The 8,679-nt window shown below is 34.6% G+C and overlaps 1 long non-coding RNA gene across 3 annotated transcripts; it reads left to right on the forward strand.

Annotated features, from left to right (window-relative positions):
• Positions 1–6,016: 6,016 nt before the first annotated feature.
• LOC141722923 (uncharacterized) lies at positions 6,017–8,374 on the forward strand. Of its 3 annotated transcripts, XR_012575930.1 has the most exons (8): positions 6,017–6,508; positions 6,623–6,858; positions 6,944–7,212; positions 7,294–7,362; positions 7,481–7,519; positions 7,608–7,710; positions 7,827–7,917; positions 8,023–8,374. It is a non-coding gene; the product is annotated as an uncharacterized LOC141722923 (long non-coding RNA). The 3 variants fall into 3 exon arrangements; XR_012575924.1 differs by having other exon boundaries at positions 7,294–7,519; XR_012575936.1 differs by having other exon boundaries at positions 7,294–7,519; positions 8,026–8,374.
• Positions 8,375–8,679: the final 305 nt, after the last annotated feature.

Consider the following 8,679-nt stretch of genomic DNA (forward strand, 5'->3'; position numbering starts at 1 on the left):
CACCTACTATGAACAGACGCAAAAGTAAAAAAAGTAAAAGAGACTCAACAAATAAATTTTTACCAAGGCCTTTGCCTTTCCATTTTTGCGAGGTCTTTCTAGCGGCCTCAATTTTAGAAGGTCCTGGAAACGAGAGTGGAAGTTTAGAGGTTTTGGATTTTAAGGGCGAGACCTCTACAGTAGATGGAAAAAATCTGCATTCAATGAAATTTTTTGTGGTCAACAGCTTTCTTAAGTTTCTTCATTCTTGGGGGAGACGAATAATCTTATCCGCATTCTCCCTTTCGGTGCCACGCAACACAGTTCACATGGGAGGAGTTAAGAGATAATTAAAGGTGGTTGGAGCTCGAGGAACATCATAAAGATAGAAGTATGGCTCTTTCCATGAGCCACCATTGCTTGGTTGTAACAAACCGACTCTTCAGACTATTAATTCTAGGTAAAAAATTTAAATAAAATAGATTCTTTATTCGATAAATCCAGAAATTAACGAAAGTCAAATCGAAATTCAACATAATAATTTTAAACACAATATGATCAGAGACGCAGCTCCACAAATTCGATAAATAAATTTCTAGCAGATAACTCAATATTTACTAGATAACAACGATAATCTTTATTCAAAAGTAAATAACACAAAAATTCAAACAGTTCACATCTTTAGCTTCCAAAAGCTGAAATATAAAATATATTAAAATAATGAGCTACAAAACCCACCAAGTAACCATCGTATGACGGCTCCAAAATAAAATTCTGAATTTTTAATTTGATCAATAATCTTAAACAGAACAAAATATTTTATTCCCACAATTCTAAATTACGATCGCACTAGGCCAGCGACACAACTTTATAATTCGATGATTCGATGGGGGCTAGTTTACGCCCTCATTAAGACAAACTCAACAAGCCATCTATCTATTCCAGAATGTGTGTAAAACTAGTTTTATGTTCTATGTATCACACTAATCAATAATCGAGTTCTATAATTCGATGCATAATCTAAAACCGGGGGAATTCAATAAAAATGATCTTTTCTAAAATTTTATTTTCGATATCACAATTTTTCAGAAATCAAATCATATATATATATGTGTGTGTATATATATATATATTGCAAAACATATATTATAATTTATGTGAGCAACGAAAAGCAACTTACCTTGAAACATGCTAAACACGGAAATTTAACACACGAAAAATCCTAAAATAACATTTGTTTAACAATTATTAATCATTAATCCAGAAACCGTAAAATCATAGTTAACCACCACGTAGCACTTAAGTTTCACAAAACTGATTAGTGAACTATTTGCATTCATATATTATTAATTGTTAATTATATAAATAAACTAATACATTGAATTCACATAACCAGAATTTGTTACACAACCTTTTATCATGCATTTTGACGTAAACTCGCAAACAATATAGTAAAGAAAGTTGGTTTGATTAATTATTAGATTAACAAAAAATTATCAACCAAGGACATATATTATAGCATATACATAACATGTTAAAAACATATATTCTAATTTGAATCAATTAACACGTACATGAATTAACATGGACATCATTATAAGATGCATATATAATTATTAGAATATTCATGATTTAATACTAAAATTAAAATCACTAATTTTAACAATCAAGCAGGTCATAATATATTGTACAATACGTGATCGTCTGGTCTCTTTCTCACATATGCACACAGAAGACTTAACTGGAAATTTTAATATCAATGCATACAAGCTATTGACTGAAGAAGCAAGTAAACATAATATCATTTATCTATGTTATCACTCATATAATCACAAAAAACAGGAAAATAAACTATCATGTGAAAGCGCTCAAAAATTAATAAATAAATTAAACGAGAGAAAACGTACCTGTTTGTGGGTGTTCAGTACGACTAATTCATTAGCTAGGAGGGTTCTTATATAGTCACACAAACATACAAACCCTAAACTTAATAAGATAATTTTAAATTTTGGTGCTAAAGTTTCTTGGACCTTTTCAAGTAATTATAAAAAATAAAATATTCTATACCATAAATATCGAATTTAAAAAGATTTCGATTTTCTAAAATATCCTGAAACTTCTTTCCACTGTTAACAAATCTTATCTCAAATCATTTAACTAGCACAAAAAAAGATCCTGGAATATTCCAAATAAATATTAATCTAATTAAATTAACAAATAATATCGAATAAAAAAATACTTAAAAATTTATGGATTTTACATTCTTCACTCCTTAAAAGAATTTGGTACCCAAATTCACAAAAATAAAAATAAATAAGCAACGTAATAAAAAAATACATACCTTAATTGTAATAATTGTCATTTCCCGTAAGCTAAAAAACACGATCTTTGCCCATCTTGTTATCTTCTTCCTTCTTTGGTGGCGGATTGTTAGGACATTGAGCAATTCTGTGTCCGACATCCCTGTAATGAAAACAAGCGCCTCTGTTCCAACGACATTCTATATGTGCATGGTTCCCGCCACACCCAGTGCAATTTTCTTGATTTCCTTGACCACCAACTTGATCGTACACAAGTTGTTTCTTGTATGACCCCCTTTGAAAAAATTATCCACAAGCTTGAGCGAACTGCCTCTTATTCCAGATACCGAAATTTGGGGACATATTACTCCTTTGCTTGCAATATGGAGGCTCGCAGGAAAAGCTCTTAAGATGGCGCCTCATGAATGTAGAAGATAAGCAAGAAAAGCTTTTAAGAGGGCGCCTCGCGATTGTAGAAGATCAGCGAGCCAAGCTCTTAATGGGGAACATAGCTATGAAAGCTCATAAGTATAAACTCCGCAAAAAGGAGTTACAAAGGCATAATTATCAGATCGATGAATATGCCAAGGTCCCTAGGGATCGCATATGCAAGACCAAAATAACCTTACCCTGCGACCCTACAATTATGATACCACCTGGGCTCAAATTTCAGTTGTTGGGCTTGAATCTTGATGGGCTAGACGAAACCCCTAGCCCATTTAGAGGTAACTTGTCATCCAAGAACTACGTGTGGCTTGAATCCCTATAAATAGGGTACGTAGGCCTCTTGTTTTGAGTTGAGAAATAGTTTTTCAGTAGAGAGAATATACATATTTTCTCTGGTATTCAAGTAATCAATCAATAAGATCAGTCACAACATTCATTCAGTGTTCTTCATGTGTTTAGCAAAATATCCGTACTCCGTAATTCCAACAACCTCCAAAATATTGTTATACTAAATTCTCATTATAACAAGTATTAACGAGTATTATGAGAAATGTTTAGTAAAAATGAACGTACAACTTGTAACATACCTGTTGTAATTTTTCAAAATCTCACGAAAGTAATTTTCGGTTCAGTGTTTCTGCTGTAAGTTCGAAAATCGAATTTAATTTGGCAAAAAATTGTTGTGAGTCTGGAAATTAAATTACACAAATATATCATATATGTCTGAATCTTTAATATGAAATTATTATATATATGGGGTGCTCTTCCACAACCGCGGATGGCTGGTGGAACCACCTACCGCAATGAAATATTGCAGGAGACAACCATCAATGCTTCATTGCGGGGGTTGTTTTGTACCGTAATGTCTCATTACGGGAGGAGTTTTTAATTATTTTTATTAAAAAAATAAGAAAGATTAATTTTTATTTACATTTTTTTAAAATAATAGATAATAGATATTTACATATTTTCAGTTATTTCTATCCCAAAATTTTGATTTTTTTTCATTTTCTAAAATGCAATTAGTAACATAATAGTAGTTATATAAAATCTTTAAAAAAGAAAAATATCAAATTACCAAAAGGCCCTTACCTACCTCCCGCAATGACTCATTGTGGCAAACCCGACCCGACTCGCCGCGTTCAAAATGCCTAACTTCCCGCATTTTGCAGATATACACAAAAAACACACAATTTTTACCACCAGACTGCGATTTTCAGCCGATTTGGGGAAGAATTTGTTGCTGTATTTTTATTTGATCATCATCATCATCATCATCAGTTCCACCATCTCAAGCGATTTCAATCGGGGGTGATTTTCAGTCAATTTCAAACTATATGATTCCGATTGGAGTTGATTTTCAGTCATACTCAGTTCTAGGTATATACACACACTTGGTTCTTGTTATATACAGACACACACACACATAATTACACGTACTTGATTTTATATACACATAAAATTTATACACACGCTCATTTATACTCGAATTTATACAACATGAAACTTGATTATGTTTTGTATGATTTTAGATCTTATTTTGTACGATTTTGTTTGAAAACTAATCAAAATTGTTATATGGATATGATATTTGTTCGAAATTGTGATGATTATGTCGAATGTCATAATAATGGTTTGAATTAGGATTAATTTATGTGATAAATTGGTTAATTTAGGGGTCATTCAAGTTATAAATGGAATTTATGATTTTTTTTAATTTGAAATAGGCTTAATTCCCCCTTTTAGGTTAATAAATAAAATATAAAATTAATGATTAATTAATGAAGGTTCGTTAATCGAAAATCGGTTATTGTTTATTTACTTATCCAAATTAGGATTAATTTTCCAAACAAGTATGCTGGTGTGACTATTCTTGTGATTGTTGATTAATTGATTAATGTGTAAATAAACAAGTCATGCCAGGTTTTAGTAAAATTATGAATTTTAATTCGAATGAATTGATTGTAAATTGAATTTAGGTTTAATTTTTTTATTTAGAACTAATTATTTGAATTTTTTTATTTAAAAAATGATTCAAATTTTAGTTGATTTTTGGATTGATTTATGCTTTTTTATTTCGAATTAATTAGTTTTAAATTAAATTTTATGTTACTTATGCACTGATTATCATGTTTATAAAATGTGTTTAATTATTTGATACGTTTACATTGCAGCTATTATGGATCTGAGCATTGAGAGCGGGCCCGTGGATGAATTACTCTCGACGATGCATGATGAGCATAATAGCACATTATTATGGGCGGGCGGTGTATGAGATAAGCTTGATATCCGGCAGTACACTGCTAATATGGAGGAATGTGTTATTGATGTTGAGCGGTGTGAGTTGCTGAAGCTTTGGGGTTTTGGTGTGTTTGCTTACACAAATGTGATTCCCTATAACGACATATGTCTGATCACGACCATGGTGGAGAGCTACTTTACTTAAATTTTACAATGAACACTAGATCATATTTGAATATGTAAATGATGTCCGTATATGAATGTAACTGTAGATGGAGTCCAAAGACCAACACCTTTCACTTTCCTTTTGGAGAGCTGACCATAACCCTTGAGGATGTGCACATGATCCTGGGCCTGCCTGTTAAGGGCCGCTCACTTAGATTCGACTTTGTCTGAAGAGAAGCGAGAGGATATGTATAACGATGGGGTAGTTCTTTATAAGTTGAGGAAGAAGTATGGTGTGAGGCCGTTCCCAGAGCTCCAACAAGATGCTATTGTTTACAACCAGTGTTACCTCCTCTTCCTCATTGGGGCTGTACTATTTTCTTCATCCAGCCGATGCATTGTCCTTCTTAGGTTTTTCTAGTTTTTTATATGATCCATTGTCCTTTTTATGTAGTTCTTGAAAATTATAAATAATAGTTTCTTTTTTCTTATACTTTAGTACCCTGTCTGCAATTTAGGTGGATACAACTCATTCAGGTTCAGACCAGGATATCAGGGTTTTCCTGGGGAGCTGCTGTATTGAGCTAGTTGTTCAGGAGTTAGACGCATGCTTCTAAAAAGTTTGCGAAAGCTATCAAGGAGTTTGACACACGAGAGGCTGTTACCCGGGGCATCTAAGATTGCACCGGTCAGGAGCTCATATGGCTTAGGGCTGTCAAGTGGGCTGTGCTCTACCTTGATCAAAGGGAGAACCCTCACCACTATACAAGTATTTTCCCCTTTACAAGTTTATTATCTAACTCGCCTCCACTTTGCATATCTCTGTCATATTATGTATTTTATCAATGTTTATTATTTTTCTTACATGTCTGTACAAGGGCGATTTTGATGGCTTCCAGATGGATTGGCTAACAAGGCAGCCTTATCAGGCATTCTATAACGCGACAGACATATTTGGGGAGTATGATGTCGGGCTTCTAGATGCACAATGTATGGCTCTCGGGCGTATCCCACTTATTTGCTAGGCGATTATTGAGTACCTCATGCCGGATATAGTTTTGAGACAGTTTGGCCTTTTACAACATATTTCGGAGGATTCGATTGATCACACTGAGCTGCAGAGGTAGAGGATGTCTCGGTGGTAGCGTGATCGACATATGATTAGCCTGAGACGGTATAGGGATGGGTGGTATACTTTTATGAATGGCCAGATAGATTAAGTTGGGATGGGGACACGATTTACATACGTGACGATGGAACAATATATATACTAGTATAAGAAGGTTAGTAAGTTGAGGATTGCTCCATTTTACTGGGATGATCCGAGGAAGATAGTACCCCGTGATTGGTTTGTGCAGTAGGACATGGTTAATGAGGTATGTCTTTAATTTCTGACTTTAATTTGCTTAGTTTCTTGCATTTAGTAGCATTTTTCGTTAGCATGTTATGTGTGTCTCTTCTATATAAATAATAGTTGCTGGTATTTGCAGCTTTACTGCGGCATGAGGACATTACAGAAAACCCACAACCATGATCCTCCAATTGGTTTTACGATTACAAACCTGAGTTTTTGCTTCGTTATGATCGAGTCACATCCGAGTGGAGGGGTGTTACATTAAGCATACCCAGTTTTGATAGACCCTCCTGTGCACAACATATGGATATTGATCCCAGTGCCCCTTCATCGTCTTAGTAGCCTGCAGTTTCTGTCTCCAAAAACATTTGTGTGAGATATGAATCTTTCATTTCATCCTAATTTTTTTGAACCTCATGAATATGTGTATGATAGTTGTCATGTGATCTTATTGCAGGATGACACTAGTGATACTCATGTTTCGCCTACATTGGATGCCTCCAATAAACGCCCTCGTCATGTACTTATATTTAATAAAATTTAAATTTTCAGTCCCCAATGTGTTCATTTTAGTTGCCTATGAGTCATCATATAACCTTAATGCGGGTCGAGACTATAGATGTGCCTCCTCAAGTGTGAGATTCCTCTTCTACCCAGACTGTTGCTACTGCTCCTCCTAATTCATAACTGACCCCTGTATCAGTCCCTCCTGCGGTCCAAATTGAGGTATTATTCTTTAATATTGCAATTGTATCACTTTTAATCTTGAATATGTGAGCTAATGTCTGTATATGAATGTAATTATAGACTGCTGAGATTGCTCATTCTCCTTCACAGCCGACCCTTGTATTAGTCCCTCCTCTGGTCCAAATATAGGTATTATTCTTTAATATTGGAACTATATCACTTTCAATCTTCAGTCTTGAATATGTAAGTTAATGTCTGTGTATGAATGCAATTATAAACTGCTTCTACTTCTCCTCCTGCTTCATAGCCGACTTCTGTATCAGTCCCTCCTCTGGTTCAGATTGAGGTATTATTCTTTAATATTACAAATGTATGAATTTCAATCTTCAATCTTGAATATATAAGTTAATGTCTGTATATGAATGCAATTGTAGACTACTGATACTGCTCCTCCTCCTTCACAACCCCCTTCATTATCCCTCATCCTACTACTCAGCAGAATCCAGATCGCCCATTTCTTCCGGTGTTAACCTTGAGGTATATTTTTAACACAATATCATTATTAACTTAAGTTAGTTCCTCCTCTGGTTCAAACTGTATGTGATGTTTGTGTATCTTTTGAATGATAACTTGACCCTACTACTCCCGTATAGAGTATGGCGAGTATACCCCGGGGACTGGTGGCATGGTACATTTGGGGACACTCGTGACGTTATTCCTGATAAGTTGGCTCGGAAGCTTGATGTATGCATCTTGAATCAAAATAGTTTATACAAGTTATCTCCTTTTTTTTTAAATGAATATTCTTTGATTTTGGGTATTGAAATGTGGTTGCGATTGACACTTTAGAAGATAAAGGAGAAGGATAGGCTGAAGATGGGTGATGCTGAGCGGAAGGCTGATATGACGAGACCATTAAAAAATAGGAAGATGAACTTGTTGTGGGCATATTGGCGGGGTAATGATGGTGACTTCTTACGGAACAGTTATCGAGACGCTACTAGTGTGCTTACTTGGCATGATGTTCAGTCCTTCACACGCGGCAAGAATGTATGCTCCAGTTGTAAGAATGCTTATATAGAGCCATTGATGATTCAGGATGTCAGCTTATATTTTTTACCCACAGTGAAGAAGTACTTCCTGCATTATAGTTATATGATGCAAATTGTAATAAGGGATCATTGCCAAAATATGAAAGGAAACCAAGTCTTTATTTTTTCATTATTTCAGTTCAGATTTCATGAATTCGAAAGTAAATAGGCATTCGAGTTTGACGAAAAGGTGGATAAGTAATTAAACCTACAATTCTTGCAAGATCATCCTCACAAGAACACGACCGATGACCAGCTTATCGCGCTCTTTGATTTCTACTCGAGTTATTCGCAACACATTGGGTCTTCTCTCCTTGACTGTGATTATACTTTCTACTCTTGCTGCGATAATACTTATTGGTTCTTGTTCATTGTGGATCTTCGGCAGAAGAAACTCCTTTTAGTTGATTCCCTC

Source organism: Apium graveolens, chromosome 1 (genome assembly GCF_009905375.1).
Source record: "Apium graveolens cultivar Ventura chromosome 1, ASM990537v1, whole genome shotgun sequence".
In the NCBI taxonomy this organism is placed as follows: domain Eukaryota; kingdom Viridiplantae; phylum Streptophyta; class Magnoliopsida; order Apiales; family Apiaceae; genus Apium; species Apium graveolens.